This window comes from Lepidochelys kempii, chromosome 6 (genome assembly GCF_965140285.1).
Source record: "Lepidochelys kempii isolate rLepKem1 chromosome 6, rLepKem1.hap1, whole genome shotgun sequence".
NCBI lineage: Eukaryota > Metazoa > Chordata > Testudines > Cheloniidae > Lepidochelys > Lepidochelys kempii.
In genome coordinates, this window is record NC_136385.1 from 47,023,891 (window position 1) to 47,044,402 (window position 20,512).

Below are 20,512 nucleotides of genomic sequence, written 5' to 3' on the forward strand. Positions count from 1 at the left end.
TTTACATTTAGCTGATGCCTTACTAAGTAACCCCCATCCCGCATAAAACTGTGGAACTAATATTACTTCTGCAACCCTCCCATTATTCACACTGCTTGTATGTCTAGCCCTTCCCCCACCATGTCTGTCTTCTATTTATATTGTAAGCACGTTGGGGCAGGGACCAGCTACAGCTGTATGTGTACTTTTCCAAGAGTGTGTGTGTGTGTGTGGGGGGGTCAGTGATAACGAGACAATTCAGTTAAATGGAAGTGGGCTATTCTAAACAGTAGAATACCAAGGGAGGAAAAATCACTTTTCTAGTGGTAATGAGGCCAATGTAATCAGGGTGGCCCATTTCAAACAGTTGACAAGAAGGTGTGAGTAACAGTAGGGGGAGATTAGTATGGGGAAATGTAGTGACCCATCTACTCCCAGTCTTTATTCAGGCCTAATTTGATGGTGTCCAGTTTGCAAATTAATTCCAGTTCTGCAGTTTCTCGTTGGAGTCTGTTTTTGAAGTTTTTTGGTTGAAGAATTGCCACTTTTAAGTCTGTTATTAGGTGCCCAGGGAGATTGAAGTGTTCTCCGACTGGTTTTTGAATGTTATAATCAAATCTTGATGTTTGATTTGTGTCCATTTATTCTTTTACGTAGAGACTGTCCAGTTTGACCAATGTACATGGCAGAGGAGCATTGCTGGCACATAATGGCATATATCACATTGGTAAATGTGCAGGTGAACGAGCCTCTGATAGTGTGGCTGATGTGATTAGGCCCTATGATGGTGTCCCCTGAATAGATATGTGGACACAGTTGGCAATGGGGTTTGTTGCAGGGATAGGTTCCTGGGTTAGTGTTTTTGTGTGGTGTGTAGTTGCTGGTGAGTATTTGCTTCAGGTTGGGGGCCTGTCTGTATTCGAGGACTGGCCTGTCTCCCAAGGTCTGTGAGAGTGAGGGATCATCCTTCAGGATAGGTTGTAGATCCTTGATGATGCACCAGAGAGGTTTTAGTTGGGGGCTGAAGGTGATGGCTACTGGCATTCTGTGATTTACATGATGCATTGATGGAATAGTCAGCTTTTAATATTATCTTTTTCTACTAGGTTGTTATATTTCAGTATCAATGGTCAGATTTTGTTTTGCTCTTAAGAACTGTAGGTTTAGAAGGTTTTTAGGGAGGGTTTTGCTTTAATTTTCTTCAGCCTTAATGCCATCTTAATATATTTTTCTAACTGGAATTCTAAAGCAATTAATTTGCTTTTGTTTCCTAGGACAAGTTTAGAAGGATAAATATTTCTATTGTTCACTTGTTCTGATATTTGAAGGTGTGTATAAATCAGGGTTTTTCAAACTATGGGGCGAACCCGCCGCCCAGGGGCATGGAGGAATGTTTGGGGTGGGGGAGTGGCAATACCAGGTGGTTTATACCAACCCTGCATGGCAGGGCCACCTCCAGCCCCTGACTCACCTCAGTGAGTCACCCAGCCTGTGGGTCAGTGGTAAATATTCACCGTAGCCCCACCCATTTCTGCTCCCAGCAGCCTCTGTGCTCAGCACTGGCTCCACCCCCAGAGACCATCACATGAGCCTTCCCCCATCCTGAAAACATGAGTGGGGAGGGGCAGGTATTGGCCCTGCCCTAGCAGTACAGCTTGGCTGCAAGGTAGCAACAGCCTGCGACTGAGGAACCCTTGTCTGTGCCATTGGTAAGTATCTGTGTATTTGAAACTTACAGGTGTAAGTAATTAAATTAAAGCTGTGTTAAGGACTCTGTTCAGTTTATGAGTAGGCTATCAAGCATACTTTTGCACAACCAAAAATTGTAACTCAAAGCAGGGGGCTGGGCTCAGCTTTGAAGTTTGCAAACCACTGATATAAATTCATTTCTAAACAATAGACCCAGTCATGATGTTATAAACAAAGCTAGAATAAAAACATTTTGTGTGACAGTACTACAAGACAATAAAATCCTTATTCCATTTTAAGTAGCACAGAGTCACCTATGTAGTCAAACTATACCCTGTTGTTGCTAGGGATCATGATGAGTTCTGGACATAGCACATTGCTCCCACCAACATGTGGCTTTGTGATCATGAAGATTCATACTACTGAGGTATAGTTTGCATGCTCATATGTGAATCCGAACTGGCATGGTAAGCTACAGAGACCAAAGCTAATTCACTGTGGTGTTGAAGTCAGGGTATTAATTTAGAGTAATTTAAATGACTCATGTAACACACTTCCCTCCTGTAAATTACACCAAGCTGAGGTAGACAGCACTGAAATAGCAACCAAAGTTGCTGTGAATTTTGGCTTTAGTGAGAATGTGGCTGTTGTTACATCAGTCATAAATTGCCATTTAATTGCTAGGCAATGCTTAATTGTGACTAGTACCTGGATATCAGATCAACAGACTGCAAATCCCAGCAGCCAGCTAGAAGCTGTCTCTAGCTCCCTCAGTACCTGCTAGCAGCACTGCCCTGTCCAGGGGGCTAGCTTCTTTCTGCCTTCCAGGCATCCAGTCCTCCCTCCTTGAGTTCCAGGAAGTCACTGACCCTGCTCTACCCTCCAGCTCTTCTTTTATGTTCCTCTCAGCCGCTCTGGAACTGGCTGCCTCCTGTGCGGCCTTTCTAGGGCTCTATTAACTCCTTATAGGCCAGTGTGGGACCAATGCCCCATCACAGTAACCAGTTGAGAAGCCTTTGAAAAACTGCAGTTCACGCACTTTGCAACCTTAATACTTTTCTTTTAAACACAGGGTTTTGTGTGTGTATAATACAATGAATATGTTGCTGAATGTTCAGCCATTTGCCCTACCCATTGTCAAGTATATTTATATGATATGGGACAATCATTTATCAATATAAAAAGAATAGACTGAAATAAGTATCATTTTATTCCGCAGTCTCCATTTACTCTGTATATTTAGGACAAAATTGATACAAGACAGCAGAACACATTGGCTTCATTCATATCCTGTGGAATATAAACTTACATGACTGACTTTGACTGTACTATGCTGTTGATCAGCCTATTCAAAATGGCTACATACATACTATATTAAGCTCCAATTTATTATGTATGTGAATTAATTGTATTAGTGCTGCCCAATGCCTGACTGTGGAGGGAGGAACTAAACCTCCCTGTTATTAAATATATTGCAACAATTCTTTATAAGATAAATCATTTTTTAAAATCCTTTTTGTAATTTGGTAGATTATCAAATCACCAGAACTCTATAAAGGATTTCAATGTATTGGGATTAATTTGTTAAATGAATATTCCCCCCCCTCATTACAATAACAATGCATTAACATTTAAATACCATGTTTCATCTGGGTATCTGAATGTTGTTCTATTTACCCACCTTCTGAGATAGTCACAGTTGTGCTCTGAGCAAGTATCAATTCATTTTAACAAAACCCTAACTGCAGCAATTAGCGTTCTAAAGATAAGTACTTTGCTTTCCCCAAGAGAATCTGAGGCATATTATGTTAATTTGTTTGTCTGTCTCTACATAGGGAAGCTTGCCTTTAATTAAGTAGATAAGACAAGTTTTAATGAAGTCTCTCTAAAACCTTGAAAGTTTGAATATAGTTTTAGCAAGAGAAATCTGAATGCTCAGGCAGTGCTATTTAGGTCAGATTTTGTCGTAACATTTAATTTTAAGTGACCTCTAGTATATATGATGTATTATGTATAGAGTATTGGTGAAATTAATCCTTATTCAGCAGACTAGCACAAGGCTTATGCAGACATATAGTTTTGGACTTAAATGTTTGTTAAGTGACACTTAGGGCTTGGGCTGGCCTTCTGCGAAGGGATGAAATTCATCATATGGTGTAAAGTTACAGGGTGAATAAGTTGGGAGAAGAAGGGTTGTAGAGGTATTTTTATCTGTCTCCTTTTGAAGGGAGGTCCTCCATTGTCCAGAAACTGTCATCAGAAAACATTATAGACATTATAAACATGTTTTCAGCCGCAGGAAATATTCCCTCCCCAACCTCCAACAAAGGACAGGATATACAGGACAGCAGGTAGTAGGAACTGTTATGATATCTGGACCTACAAATTTACCCTAATTGTAAGTTCAACTGTAAAAAGTGAATGGAAGTTTATAGAATGTCACAATATAATCTATAACCTATAACAACAAATGCTGATGGGTAAAGGTGCAAAAGCGAGACAGAATGAATTAGTCCAAACAAAACGCCTACTGATATAAACTCAAAGACTGTGTTAAGATCATGCCTGGTAAACTAGAAGAGTCAGGGATCAGAACTGGGGTATTGGAAATTAAGTCTAAATGGGGAACAAAATAATGAGGGAATCGGCTACTTCCCAGATATAGACTGGAGTACAAGTGCTAGCAATAATAATAGGGCTCAGATTTTCCTAGATGCAATAGCTGATGGATTCCTTCATCAGGTAGTTGCTGAACCGACAAGAGGGGATGCCATTTTAGATTTGGTTTTGAGTAGTGAGGACCTCATAGAAGAAATGGTTGAAGTCATCATGAGCTAATTCAGTTCAAACTGAATGGAAAAATAAACAAAAATAAATCTGTGACTTGGATTTTTGATTTCAAGAGGGCTGACTTTCAAAAATCAAGGAAATTAGTTAGGGAAGTGGATTGGACTGAAGAACTGATGGATCTAAAGGCAGAGGAGACCTGGGATTACTTCAAGTCAAAGCTGCAGAAGCTATTGGAAGCCTGCATCCCAAGAAAGGGGAAAAAATTCATAGGCAGGAGTTGTAGACCAAGCTGGATGAGCAAGCATCTCAGAGAGATGATTAAGAAAAAGCAGAAAGCATACAGGGAGTGGAAGATGGGAAGGATCAGCAAGGAAAGCTACCTTATTGAGGTCAGAACATGTAGGGATAAAGTGAGAAAGGCTAAAAGTCAAGTAGAGTTGGACCTTGCAAAGGGAATTAAAACCAATAGTAAAAGGTTCTATAGCCATAAGAAGAAAACAAAGAAAGAAGAAGAAGTGGGACCGCTAAACACTGAGGATGGAGTGGAGGTTAAGGATAATCTAGGCACGGCCTAATATCTAAACAACTGCTTTCCTCAGTCTTTAATAAGACTAAAGAGGATCTTAGGGATAATGGTAGCATGACAAATGGGAATGAGGATATGGAGGTAGATATGACCATATCTGAGGTAGAAGCGAAACTCAAACAGCTTAATGGGACTAAACTGGGGGGCCCAGATAATCTTCATCCAAGAATATTAAAGGAATTGGCACATGAAATTGCAAGCCCATCAGCAAGAATTTTTAATGAATCTGTAAACTCAGGGGTTGTACTGTATGACTGGAGAATTGCTAACATAGTTCCTATTTTTAAGAAAGCAAAAAAAGTGATCCAGGTAACTACAGGCCTGTTAGTTTGATATCTGTAGTATGCAAGGTCTTGGAAAAAAATTTGAAGGAGGAAGTGGTTAAGGACATTGAGGTCAATGGTAAATGGGACAAAATACAACATGTATTTTACAAAAGGTAGATCATGCCAAACCAACCTGATCTCCTTCTTTGAGAAAGTAACAGATTTTTTAGACAAAGGAAACACAGTGGATCTAATTTACCTGGATTTCAGTAAGGCGTTCGATACGGTGCCACATGGGGAATTATTAGTTAAATTGGAAAAGACAGGGATCAATATGAAAACTGAAAGGTGGATAAGGAATTGGTTAAAGGGGAGACTACAACGGGTCATACTGAAAGGTGAATTGTCAGGCTGGAGGGAGGTTATCAATGGAGTTCCTCAGGGATCGGTTTTGGGACCAATTTTATTTAATCTTTTTATTACTGACCTCGGCACAAAAAGTGGGAGTGTGCTAATAAAGTTTGCAGATGATACAAAGCTGGGAGGTATTGCCTATTTAGAGAAGGACCGGGATATAATACAGGAGGATCTGGATGACCTTGTGAACTGGAGTAATAGTAATAGGATGAAATTTAATAATGAGAAGTGTAAGGTCATGCATTCAGGGATTAATAACAAGAATTTTAGTTATAAGCTGGGGACGCATCAATTAGAAGTAATGGAAGAGGAGAAGGAACTTGGAATACTGGTTAACCGCAGGATGACTATGAGCCGCCAATGTGATATGGGGGTGAAAAAAGTTAATGTGGTCTTGGGATGCATCAGGTGAGGTATTTCCAGTAGAGATAAAGAGGTGTTAGTACCGTTATACAAGGCAATGGTGAGACCTCACCTGGAATACTGTGTGCAGTTCTGGTCTCCCATGTTTAAGAAGGATGAATTCAAACTGGAAAAGTACAGAGAAAGGCTACTAGGATGATCTGAGGAATGGAAAAGCTGTCTTATGAAAGGAGACACAAGGGGCTTGGCTTGTTTAGCCTAACCAAAAGAAAGAGAGGAGATATGATTGCTCTCTATAAATATATCAGAGGGATAAATACCAGAGAGGGAGAGGAATTATTTAAGCTCAGTATCAATGTGGACACAACAACAAATGGATATAAACTGGCCATCAGGAAGTTTAGACTTGAAATTAGATGAAGGTTTCTAACCATCAGAGGAGTGAAGTTCTGGAACAGCCTTCCCAGGGAAGCAGTGGGGGCAAAAGACCAATCTGGCTTCAAGATTAAACTCAATAAGTTTATGGAGGAGATAGAATGATGGGATAACATGATTTTGGCAATTAATTGATTTTTAACTATTCATGGCAAATAGGCCCAATGGCCTGCGATGGAATGTTAGATGGAGTGGGATCTGAGTTACTACAGAGAATTCTTTCTTGGGTATCTGGCTGGTGAATCTTGCCCACATGCTCAGGGTTCAGCTGATCGCCGTATTTGGGGTCTGGAAGGAATTTTCCTCCAGGGCAAATTGGAAGAGGCCCTGGGGGTTTTTCACCTTCTTCTGCAGCATGGGGCACGGGTCACTTGCTGGAGGATTCTCTGCACCTTGAAGTCTTTAAACCATGATTTGAGGACTTCAGTAGCTCAGACAGAGGTGAGAGGTTTATTGCAGGAGCGGGTAGGTGACATTCAGTGGCCTGCATTGTGCAGGAGGTCAGACTAGATGATAATAATGGTCCCTTCTGACCTTAATATCTATGAGTCTACTCCAGCCATCAATGCCTTTTGAGGAGATTAAAAAAAAGAAAGACTTGGGAAATACAGACAGATGGATTCAAATGCTGGCTGACTAAAACATGAGAGAAGAGGAAGAAGCGAGTTTCACCATCATGGCTGCTGTCCCCACCATCTCCTGGGACCACAGATCTTTGTCCTAATTCCAAAAGTTGTCATAATCAGACTGGGCCAGAGAAAAGGACCCAGATGACATCACCACCTCCACCGGCTGCAGCTAAATTCTGACCACCACCTAGATGTGTGACTTTGTCGCCACGGATGCCCTGTCACACTCCTCCCGCCATGTGTCCTGTTCCTTCCTTATTTTATTTCTTCTCTTTCCTAACTCACTCCTTTTTCCTTCTCGCGAATAAGAACCAAGCTCAGCCAGCCAAGATTGCAAATTTTACCCCATTGCTGTAAACCTGTCACCAGAGAAAAGCAGCTAAAAGCAATACTCTACACAGTCAGATGCTGGTTTGCCTGGTCTTGGATTAGTGATAAGACCATGGGCTGTGCCTGTGATTCTCCAAAATGAAGTTACAAGTGAGAGACGTTAAAGACAGAAGCTGCATTTTTTATCCTTGTTATTCTTTTCTCTCCCTTTTGTATGTGTTTCTCTTGTCTTCTAAGAAGTGGAATTGAATTTCATCGACAAGAGCTTCAACCCATCCCAATTAACTTCCTCTTTTTTCCCCAAAAAGGACAATTACTACTACTTTTAATACCATCTAAAAGCCTAACAAAAGGGAGGCTTCATTTTAAAAAACAACTCCAGCCGAAGGAAAAGGAACAAGGGATGTTGTTAAATGAAAGCCCTACTTAATACTTTACATTTCAAATGCGTTATCTATTTTTTCCTCCCCCATCACCTGTATAGTTAATAAAAGAATGCCACTAGCCGTCACCTTCAGCCCCCAACTAAAACCTCTCCAGCGCATCATCAAGGATCTACAACCTATCCTGAAGGACGGCCCATCACTCTCACAGATCTTGGGAGACAGGCCAGTCCTTGCCTACAGACAGCCCCACAACCTGAAGCAAATACTCACCAGCAACCACATACCACACAACAAAAACACTAACCCAGGAACCTATCCTTGCAACAAAGCCCGTTGCCAACTGTGCCCACATATCTATTCAGGGTACACCATCACAGGGCCTTATAACATCAGCGATACTATCAGAGGCTCGTTCACCAGCACATCCACCAATGTGATATATGCCATCATGTGCCAGCAATGCCCCTCTGCCATGTACATTGGCCAAACTGGACAGTCTTTACGTAAAAGAATAAATGGACACAAATCAGACTTAAAAAATTATAACATTCAAAAACCAGTCAGAGAACACTTCAATCTCTTTGGTCACTCGATTACAGACCTAAAAGTAGCAATATTACAACAAAAAAACTTCAGAAACAGACTCCAATGAGAGACTGCTGAATTGGAATTAATTTGCAAACTGGATACCACTAAATTAGGCTTGAATAAAGACTGGTAGTGGATGTGCCATTACACAAAGGAAAACTATTTCCCCACGTTTATTCCCCCTTCCCCCCACTGTTCCTCACACATTCTTGTCAACTGCTGGAAATGGCCCATCTTAATTATCACTACAAAGTTTTTTTTTTCTCTCCTGCTTGTAATAGCTCACCTTAACTGATCACTCTCGTTATAGTGTGCATGGTAACACCCATTGTTTCATGTTCTCTGTGTATATAAAATCATCCTACTGTATTTTCCACTGCATGCATCCAATGAAGTGGGCTATAGCCCACGAAAGCCTATGCTCTAATAAATTTGTTAGTCTCTAAGGTGCCACAAGTACTCCTGTTCTTTTTGCAGATACAGACTAACACGGCTGCTACTCTAAAAGCTATAAAGGATTTTTATTGATGTGTTTGCTATGGTACTAAGCAGGCTGAGATCTCTTTATACCAACCCCTTCACCTTGTTTAAAATGTTAGATAATTACAGGGTCATATTAATACTTTTGACTCTCTATTCCCATTTATTCCATCAAAACTAATAAAGCAGCATGGCAGTGGAGGTGGAATGTGTGTTCTGGTGCTACATATCTCCTTTTCTTCCTTCATGTCCCTCTGCTATCCTTTGCCCTTGTTAGGGTGGGAAGAGTTAGAGAACTGCAGAAGCAGTCAGACCAGAGCATATATTCCACTTCCTCTGGGAAAGTTTTTCCTTCATCTGTCACAGAACACATGGGCCATCAAAGAGAGAGAGGGGGTATCTGTGACACAGCCAAGGATCTGTTGGCCTGTAACAGGACCTACCAGCTAGTTCTCTCTTCTCCCAGGCAATTTAATAGGGAGGAGGGGAGATATGTAGATCTTAATTCCCCTTGTTATACTTATTCCCCTTGGCCCATCCCAGCATCATTATCACACCCTCAACATTATGAAAGTCAATGAAGCATCACTGCCCTTCCATCATGCCCCCTTGTTGGAATGGCCTCCAAACACCAAAATGCCACCTCTCCAAGAGGCTTCCCATGCTTCTCATAAATCCACCGGTCTAGGTGTGACTAGCCTTCTGTGGATCATTATACATGCATGTGTTGGCATATGAGTGGAAGAGGTTCACTGGCTGGAAAGGCTGTCTGGGAAATCGGGATCAGAGCTTCAGGGAGAATTTCCCCCTCTCATTGCCGCTTGAAAACAAAGCAGGGGTCACACAAGTGGGATTGAGGGAGAGGAATTTTCTCTCTTGCTTCAGAGGTAGGAGGCTGGATAGCCCCCAGCACTGGAGCTTATAGTTTTTCTGGATCAGGAGCACTGGCCACACTTTCTGTAGCTGAGCAGATGACCACAGGATAGATTATCTTCACACAGTTTCCTGTTCAGTTTTCTAATGATAGAGCACAAGGAATTCCCATATTTCCTGAAGGCAGTTTGTTTTCAACCTCATTGGATACATTGGGAGTTGATGGCCATATTTACTATAGATAGTCTCTTCTAATTGGCCAGAGTTTGGTGAAATGGAGGCCACCTTTTTATAAGTGCTATTTATAATTTTTAATAAGTGCAAATTGTGTATCTGAGGGGGAAATGAAGATACAATAGTCACTCATAATTTTGCTTAATTACAAACTAATTTCCTCAAAAGTTGCCTATACATAAGATTTCAATGGATTTTAACGACATGGAAAGTTTGACGGATAACTAGCAACTCATTTTTAGCTAAATGGATAAAAAAAGACGTGATATACAAACAAGTTTCTTAAAGGACTCACCTTTAATTTTTTAAGTTAGAAATTAATTACCAGATATAGTTAATCAGAATATTGAGTGTTTTCTCATAGATTACACGCAGTAACTTTGGGGGAAATACACTTTATTAAAATAAAGATGTTAAATCCCTGCTTTAAGTGAAAACTTAAAAGTATAATTTAACTATGGAGGTGCAGCCAGCACCACCATAAGTGCTGTAGTACATTGATCAAAATACTTTAGCCACTGACAGAGGGGGGACGATATGAAATGTGTTTCTTTACATATATGTTTCCTCTAAGTGCTTTTAATACTGTCCCCCCAAAAATTGTATTAAATTGTATAATAAAATACTAATTCATAATAAGTGTCTCCTACATAGGAACAAAAGGACAATGCTTTATCTGTAATTTTAAAACTCTGTAGCATGTGCTACAGATGCACCTACTGCTACCTTGTAATAAATAACAGCAGGCAAGAGACCACAAAGACTGTTCTTAGGTTTCAATTTGTGAATTTCACCCAGAAAAAAATTAATTTGGTTATACCTGTTAAACATCCCCAACCCACCCTTTGAACATTACAGTAGTTGAAAGTAACATGAAAGTAAATAACATAAAGTTATTCAAGTGACTGATATTAAGAAAAAATATAAGTTCAATATACCAGTGAAATCTGCATACTTTTAATAACTTACCTAAATTCCCTTGGAGAAAATGAGACAGTCATCATGAACCTTTGAAGTTTAATCTTCACAGTACTTTTATGTCTGGAACAAAAAAGATAATCTTTAATTTACATTTTAATTTACTATTTTGAATTAGGCAGGACATTTGATTAAGCATGGATGTCCTCTCTTTTATTTTCTGTATTTTTAATTGTACATACCATTCACTGAATTATTATTACAGAAATGAGTCAATTACTTTTGTTTTGAAAATCCAATTAGAAGTTTTAAATTGGCTTAAGAAATAGGACATATAAGAGTGGTTGATTGAAATCTCTCGGTTGCATCGAGAAACTTTGCCCATTTCCTCTATACAAATAACTTAACCTTTATAGCATTAAGGATCAAGAATTTTACTAGGAATGCCTATTTTAGGAATGATAACCAAATGATTGGGAATCACTCCCATTATAGAGTAACACAATGTTGTTCAGTTATTAAAATGGGAACTTGAATACAGGAATCCTCAGTTCTGTTTCTAGGTTCTGCCAATGGCTCACTTTGTAGCCTTGGAAAAAGCCATGTAGGCCAACATTTTCACTTCAGTCAAGGTGGTCTGATTTTGAGAGGTGCTGAGTACCCACAACTTCATTTGATATTAGCACCCAAGTTTTAAAATGTTGGCCTTAAATTCTGCGTGAGGCAGAGAAGCAGGGCCAGATTCTTTCTCCCAATAGTACCCTCTTGCATCATCAGAATGGCCAAAAAAGAAAATAAATAAAAAAGGACGTAAACTGGCCAGATCTCCCATGTTGAGGATTCTTACAGCTTCTGTTTGCCCCAACAAAATGGACATGTGGAGGATGGGAGGGAGCATTACTGCACTTTGGCTATTCTTGGGTAGTAATGGTCCCTAAGAGGCAGATACCAGCTAGTGTACTCTACAGCAGTTCTGAGGTATCTCTATAGCATGCTTGGACTAGCATAGAACCAGCCCTAGAATCAGGGAGCTACCATCTGCAGTTATTATTTATTTTGTAAATGGTGAAACTGAAGCAAGGAGAGGTTGTGATGTTTAGGGTTAAATTCACACGCCTGTTTCTTCCTGCATGAAGGAAGCCTGAATAGCATGCTTTGTGCCAGGTACTATGTACGTGATGGTAGATAGAATCCATCCCAGCATGAAGCTCAGTCCTGAAGCAGTTCTGAATCCTGTCTGCAGCTGCTATTTGAGTCCGGAGGCTGGAATAGGCATCTTCAACCCATGCATGCAGAGGCTTGGACTCACTTGATTTGTGTAACTCTGAACCTAGAATCATGTCTCCACGACTCCCTTGGCCTGCCACCAAATGGTCCTCTCTATCTAACCATCAGAGGAGTGAAGTTCTGGAAAAGCCTTCCAAAGGAAGCAGTGGGGGCAAAAGACATACCTGGCTTCAAGACTAAGCTTGATAAGTTTATGGAGGAGATGATATGATGGGATAGCCTAATTTTGGCAATTAATTGATCTTCGACTACTAGCAGTAGACATGCCCAATGGCCTGTGATGGGATGTTATATGGGGTGGGACCTGACTTACTATAGAGAATTCTTTCCTGGGTGTCTGGCTGGTGAGTCTTGCCCACATCCTCAGGGTTTAGCTGGTCGCCATATTTGGGGTCGGGAAGGAATTTCCCCCCGGGACAGATTGGCAGAGGTCCTGGGGGTTTTTCACCTTCCTCTGCAGCGTGAGGCATGGGTCACTTGCTGGAGGATTCTCTTCACCTTGAAGTCTTTAACCACGATTTGAGGACTTCAGTAGCTCAGACATAAGTTAGGGGTTTGTTACAGGAGTGGGTGGGTGAAATTCTGTGGTCTGCATTGTGCAGGAGGTCAGACTAGATGATCATAATGGTCCCTTCTGACCTTAAAGCTATCCTGGATAGCCCTGTGCAGCAACTCTTCAGCTGCCTAACTCCATGAAGAAGGAGTACAGTAGCTGTGCTTCACTGAGGACTCTCCATGGCCCCTGTGACCCTGAATGAATTCCACCTCTAATGACATCATATTTCCAAAACACTCTGAGACCCTCTAATGAACAGTGCTACACATAGGTGCTATACAATATATATGTAGAGATGGATCCTCAGCTGGCATAAATCACTATAGTTTCAATGGCTCTTGACATTTAAGTCTTGTTATTTATACTTATAATTATAAACATGTTTTCATTATTCTCTGTGGTACAACTGAAAGCCGAATCTAATGCCTAATTCCAGAGGACTTCTATCTTAAATATCATGGAATATCATAAAAGATCTTTACAAAAAGAGCACGATTTTGTCACTTTTATTTATTTTATTGAATTTACTGTAAACTATTTCTTTTACAAATTCAGGCATTAAACCCCAAATGTGGTGACAATGTGGTGAGGTTCCAAAATTTCAGAGATGTGGAAAGGAAAGATGTGGAAGGACTGACTTTTATGTAACACCTTATGCAATTCCATTTACGAGGCACTTGAAAAACTTTAAGAAACTAAAACAATGAGGAATCCTTGTGGCACCTTAGAGACCCAAATAAATTTGTTAGTCTCTAAGGTTCAAGAAGGACTCCTCCTTGTTTTTTGCTGATACAGACTAACATGGCTACCATTCTGAAACCTTTAAGAAACTAGATTGCCAACGAGATATACAGGCATCACTTTTCCCCTTACTGAAACACACTGGCATAAGCAATTTCCACTGGGTGGAAAGCGAGAGCCGTTAAGCAGGGCAATACACAACAATTCAGGAGAAAAAAATGAAGAAAATCACACCCAGCTGGGGATTATTTAAGTAAGCACAATGTAATTATTGAATTGGAATTTAGTCATGACACTGCAGCTTTCACCTCTCCTCTTGCAAAAAAGTGCCATGAGATCCTTAATGACCACAAGTGGCCAGGACGTCAATTTCATATCTCAACCAAAAGCAGAAGGTTTCATGTCTGTACATACAGCACCCATTTATTTTATGTGCAACCTGAAATTATTAGATGTATATTTACTTTATTGATTTGTTATTTCCAATCAGAGAGAAAGAAATAGGGTTCAATAAAAATAATTACAGATGCAGAATACATAGACTATTTCTCTGCCTCATAAAAATAACAATAACTCTAGCAATATTCAAATACTAGTCTGTAAATAACATAAAATAAATGCTTAGAAAAAGTCCCCTTGCTCATAACTACAATCATTTGGCTGATATACAGTTACTAATGAAAGTACAGTTTGCTCATATTTTATGTAAATAGCCCTAGAACATTTGAACTGAATGGATTTTCATTAAAAGTCTAACTGGACTTTATTCATGTATAATGAATTTGAACTCAAACTATTTTTAACCCATGAAAAACAGCTCAGACCAACCCACCAGACAGTGTTATTTACATTTATATTATATTGAAACTGAGACAAATATTGAGCCTCTCATCTTTAATCTTTATCAGAGCATAATCTTCATCATTGTGACCGCTAGTGGCTGTAGCATCAAACTTTGCTATGTTCCATGAAAAAGAATCATGTATTAATGTAACAGTAAGGATGAGAAATTGAATACTCAGAAGTGAAGAAATGCAGAGGAAAGCTGAAAGCTCAACCTTAACTCTGCCCCCTTGGGCTTATATCTTGAAATATGTTTTATTTTTGTAACATGTCCTATTTGTAAATGAATACCATGTACAGCATAATGCAAACTGGGATTTCTTATATAAAATAACCTACTGTAAATTACATTAAAGTACAGTCTCCAGATTTGGCTTGATTGGAAGTCTCAGTGAGACTTACAAGCAAGTCAAATTTAAGGAAAATCATTTTAACAGGTCTATGGGTCCCATTGCTGATTCCACTTGAGGTCCCATCCCACCTCCAGTTTCTGAGAATCGAACTCCAGTCCTTTGGGATCTGATGAGGGAGGGAGCTGGGTCAGTCTAGTGGAGATGAAAGGGGCAGATCCAGGTCCAGAGAGACTTCACATCATACCCCTTCTGGCCCCACAGAGTTTAATCAAAAAGGTTAATATAGCCTGACATAGTAATATTGTCTCTTTGGAGGCCCAACCGGTACCAAAGGCCGCAGTTGCAGCAGTGGCTAAAGGGAGCTTTGCCACTGACTTCAACAGGAGCTGAAACCCTCTGCCATGTACATTGGCCAAACCAGACAGTCTCAACGCAAAAGAATAAATGGACACAAATCAGACATCAAGAATTGTAACATTCAAAAACCAGTAGGGGAGCACTTCAATCTCTCTGGACACTCAATAACAGACTTAAAAGCCGTTCCTCAACAAAAAAACCCTTCAAAAACAGACTTCAACGAGAAACTGCAGAGCTGGAATTAATTTGCAAACTTGACACCATCAAATTAGGCCTGAATAAAGACTGGGAGTGGCTGGGTCACTACAGAAAGTAACTTTCCCTCTGTTGATATTCACCCCTTCTTGTCAACTGTTGGGAATGGACCACATCCACCCTGATTGAATTGGCCTCGTTAGCACTGACCCCCCACTTGGTAAGGCAACTCCCATCTTTTCATGTGCTGTATATTTATACCTGCCTACTCTATTTTTCACGCCATGCATCTGATGAAGTGGGTTATAGCCCACGAAAGCTTATGCCCAAATACATTTGTTAGTCTCTAAGGTGCCACAAGGACTCCCTGTTGTTTTTGTGATACAGACTAACACGGTTACCCCTCTGAAACCTGTCTCAAGACAAATTAATATTAGGATCAAATGAGCCCTCCTCCCAGTCCACCCTCCAGTGCTTTCTGGAGAGCAGGTTTATTGACAGCTGGCATAGAACACTTCTCCAGGCAGTGTGCCCTGCTGCCTAATTACTAAGTCTGCATATGCACACCACACATCTGCACTGCGGGGCATTCTCTCTATGGACAACTCTGCATGAGTGGGTGAGTCTTTCAGCCTATGAAAGCAGGAAAATCTGGAAAAACCCACACCTGGTTAATCAATAATCAGAAGGAGCTTCTTGCTTGTCCATTGGAACTGCTTGCTTAACAAGTTTTCTTTAAGGGACATGTCATTCTATTACTAATGTATAAATAAGGGGGGAAAGTTTGAGGTGGTGGGCCTCTTCAGGACTGGACTCTCCCTCTGGATGCATCTTGTGTTCCCCACTAGCAGACGAGCTGCCACTGTGCCACTTGAGAGCCACACTCAGCTTTGGTAATTGTCAAGGGTTGGGGGTGTTTTACTAACCTGTTGCAGACATGTGTATAAGTGCTTGAGACTAAGTAAAGTTTAGCTTTAAGTGAAAGCACTCGTGTTGTCCTGTTTGTGCCAGCCATCTATCAGTCGGATGGCCGTGTCTCCACTGATTTATTTCCTGACACCACCTTGCACAGAGTAAAAGTTACCAAGAGCTTTGGGTTGAAAGAACCCCGGGTAACAATGTGGCCATGGACAGCTCCTAGGATTGGCAGAGTTGGGGGCACACGGAAAAATAACACAAACCAACCTGAAACCTCTTGCTCTGGTGCACCTGGGGATCTGTCCTTTTGCCCTTAGTTTTTAGGATTTCAAGGCATCACGTCAGAATCAGCACATGGACCTTTGAGATTTGTTTTGTTGAAGCTGCACAGCAGTAAAAATGAAACAGAGCAGTTGTCTCCTTATATCTTCCAAGCTACACCATGCTTTCTCCTGCCCTTCCACTAGACTAATTCTGCTATTCCCAAAGGGTTTGACTCAGCCAGGTTTGCTGTCCTTTTCAAAAACTGTTTCCTTTCTGATTAACCAAATGCCAGGCACTCATTCCAACCTTTACATAGCATTCACAGGAAATTTCCCCTATGTTAGAATGCAACTTCCATCTAAGGGAGTTGTAGGCAGAGCCCATGAGTGCCCTTGCCCTTCTTTCCTCTTGTGTTTTATTTCTTTTGTGGATGTATCTTAAGTATATTTTAAAATAACATTGACTATAGTTTATTCTTTATTCAGGATAAATATTTCTCACAGGTATTTGAGTATTAGTCATTCATTTCATTACACTTTACACTCATTACGTTTTAACACAAAGGTATCATTACAATAATATAAATTAATAAATAACCAACAAATCCACCTTCTCTAGAATGCTCCCAAGCCCCCCTCCATATTCCAATGGATGCAGCTCTTGTACGGACAGCTCCTCCATTGACAATGGCAGTGAACTGGTTCTATTACCTTTTAGGCCATGCATGCTCATGAGTGAAGAGGCTGGATTTGTTAGTCTCTAAGATGCCACAAGGACTCTTCATTGTTTTCCCTTATTTTTAATTACTACACAATGGTTTTGAAGGGATGGAGATGATCCATTTAAGGGCTATAAATGTTGAGAAATCCTTTTGAAGCATTTTGACTACAATCGAGTACAATCATCTCCAGATCAAGGAAGTATTTTTATGTAACAAGGATCCCATACCAGGTAAATTCAAGGTGACAAGCTCTTACTACTTACAAAAATAGCTAGAAAAGTGGCAACCTACACTTCAGAAATGCAAAAATGCAATTTAGTTTCCTAGTACTAAAACATAAGCATTGTATGAAGTGAAAAATTGAAATGTAGAGTTGCACACAATTTCATCTATTTAATTACTCTTCTATATGGGCAGAAAGTTACTAAAAACAAAGGATGCTGGGAAAAGAGCAAAAGGCAGATTTTAAGATTTGCAATCTCAAAGTAGCTATGTATTAATGTAAAGTGGAAGCCCCATCTTTAAGCTTTTCACTCACTGAAGAATACTGCCTGGTTTCCTGATCGCCAGTTTGGAATGGAAAAAGTTTATGAAATACAAGATTTTTTCCTGTATGGAAATTCACACACAGCTCTATTACCACCTCTGTAGGCTGGAAGACCCTGTGTACCCTGATCAGCCAAAGCATGTTTTGTTGGGGCCGTGTTTGAATGCAAACTCTGTTTTCAAATATAGTTTTATGCTCAGTGTAGATAGAGCCTAAATGATTTCTGCAAGTTCACACCTGATGTAAGTGACCTAGCCAGGAAAAGAACCCAGAATAGAATTTCAGAGTCATAATCCTTCGTTTAAGGCATATTGCACGTCTCAAATTTGCACCGTTGTGTGTGCTCTTCTGTGTGTTGGGCTTTCTTGTCCAAAAATCTATAGAGCTCACTACATGCTAGTGAGTATGTAGGGTACATTGGAAAGCCAGGGAATCTTTGCAGAATATCTGCACTGCACACGGACCATGTGTTAGGGAACATAGTTCTCTCCCCCTCCCCCACACTGCTCTCATTTAATCCCCCTTTCTCAATTTCCATCATATTTTCTGCTGTCCTTTGTATTCCACACTCTTTGTTGGCTTTAACTAAGCTAAATCTGTGTGTGCAAACATCAGATGCACCTTTTATTGCTTATGTAACCCTTCTGCCAGGTGTTAACAGCAGCAGCCAAGGCTGGGATCAGACAGGTAGGGGTCATCTGAAAATTAGCAAGCACCACTGGCTTGAGCCTCACCCATAATTTCTGAGATTACTGAATACCTCCCCTGGCCATCCTTAATAGACAATACTTCCTCAATTGCAAGTGCTGAGTGTGTGTATGAATTAAGGGAAACTTTTTATTAAAGGAAAAGAACATAATATCAACTTGGAAAAACAGCAATAATATATCTAAATGGAAAATAAGGAAAATATTCCCCCACAGTAACTTTGGTAGTAGACCATTAACTTGGTTCCCTACCCAGTGGTGTGAACATCCAATAGGCAAATTTCCCTTTATCTCATCACTTTCTTCTTCCACACGCACAGTTTGGTGTCAGTGGGTGGCATAGTACCAGAGTCCTGGGATGCACTTGGACAGGTGTCCCCAGCCCCTTGGGAAGAACTGTCTCATCCTGTCTTGAGGCTCCACATACGACCCCAGCTATAGCTATACTTAGTGACTGGGTAGGAAGAGCCTTACACCAGAGTTCACACAGCTCTGAGGTTGTTCTCTGCAGCTTTAAAGAGTCACTTCTGTGTTGCATCCCTCAAAAAGCTGCCCATCTCCCATCTAAGAACCCTCCCAACAACACAGGATCCTCAGTGTATGGGAACCAGTAATGGAGTTCTTGCCACTAAGGATACACACCATTTTTACTAGAGAGAAGCCCTTCCCCCTTTCTCCATTCAGTTCCACAAGCAATCTAATTCTGAGTTTGAATATAGTTAATGGAGACTCCCAAAGTGTCACTGGAGGAATCCTAGGTAGAAAGCTCATGCAAATGAAGCTCTCTCTGTAGCTGTACTTCCCTGTGTTCACCAATAAATGAGGGAGAGAGCGCCTTCCCTTCTGGAACTTCTGTTGTCTGGAGTTCTGGGGAAATAGCCTATGCAGATGATGCAACTCTGTGGCCATTCTTCCCCTTGTTCACAAGCAAAGTGGAGCAGAAAACTCCTTGCCCTTTAGACCTTCAGGCCACAGGACTCTCACTGTAAAAAAAAGATAGAAAGCTTTTTTCCTAGACAGGGTTCTCACATTCTCAAAGCTGAAGAACTAAGTTAATGACTTTTCAAGTAGGCACATAATGAGTAACTTTTTATGCATCACAGTTTAAACTCCATCCTGCTGGCAAAAGCCGGCACAGTTTCACCTGCACCAGCGATGGGGGCTGCCATGCTCTGGGATTGGGGAAAACCTACTTCAGAAGTCCCACCGGAGGACTGTTGATGGCTGGAAATGGGTCCTATTGGCAGAGGATTCATTTGAATCAGCACTTTCCCAGGTGATCCCTGGTCACTTTGGTGATGTGCTTGCCCCCATAGGAAGGGTGATTGTGACTTGCCTGCACCCTTATAACTTCCCCTCCTGGGCAGACTTTCCACAACCAGGAAATCTGTGCTTGGCTCTGTGCTAGCATCTCCTAGCATAGACCCTTGATTGAATCGGGCACTATATTTTTAATCCATAGCTATGTATAATCTTTTTAGCTAGCCAGTTTAGAACTCAATTAAGACTACAAATACAACTATAAAACAGCAATGTCAATACAGTGCATTATTTAGAGCCATTTGTAATTATACTGTATTCAGTTATCGTTCCTATTTGCAACAGATTCAATAACCTTCCAACGGTTTTCTTGCTGATCACCACTTATAGGAGGACATGTATAAAGCAATCAGATAACACATTTCCATAAAATTTCACCCCACAAGAGAACCTATGAAAGTATTAAAACACTAGTTTAATAAAAGTAGCTAATTATAATGAAAGACTAAAATGCCCATTATCTAGCTGAAAGACTAGAAGCACTGTGGGATTCAGTGGTGGCATTACTGCTTTGATCCCTGGTGATCAAAGCAATAATCCATGAGTTTTAAAATTAAAGTGCTTGATTGAAACTTAAAGTTCAAGTGGATCACAAACACCATTGATAAAAGTAAAAAGAAAAGGAGGACTTGTGGCACCTTAGAGATTAACAAATTTATTTGAGCATAAACTTTCGTGAATACAGACTAACACGGCTGCTACTCTGAAACCATTGATAAAAGTAGATCTTTAATCAGACA

At 40.5% G+C, this 20,512-nt stretch overlaps 1 long non-coding RNA gene across 1 annotated transcript in view; it reads right to left on the reverse strand.

Annotated features, from left to right (window-relative positions):
• Nucleotides 1–20,512, reverse strand: part of LOC140912777 (uncharacterized) — a 252,125-nt gene that overhangs the window by 103,603 nt on the left and 128,010 nt on the right. Inside the window, exon 2 of the long non-coding RNA XR_012159377.2 lies at nucleotides 11,015–11,086. This is a non-coding gene — a long non-coding RNA (uncharacterized LOC140912777). The remainder of the gene's footprint in view (nucleotides 1–11,014; nucleotides 11,087–20,512) is intronic.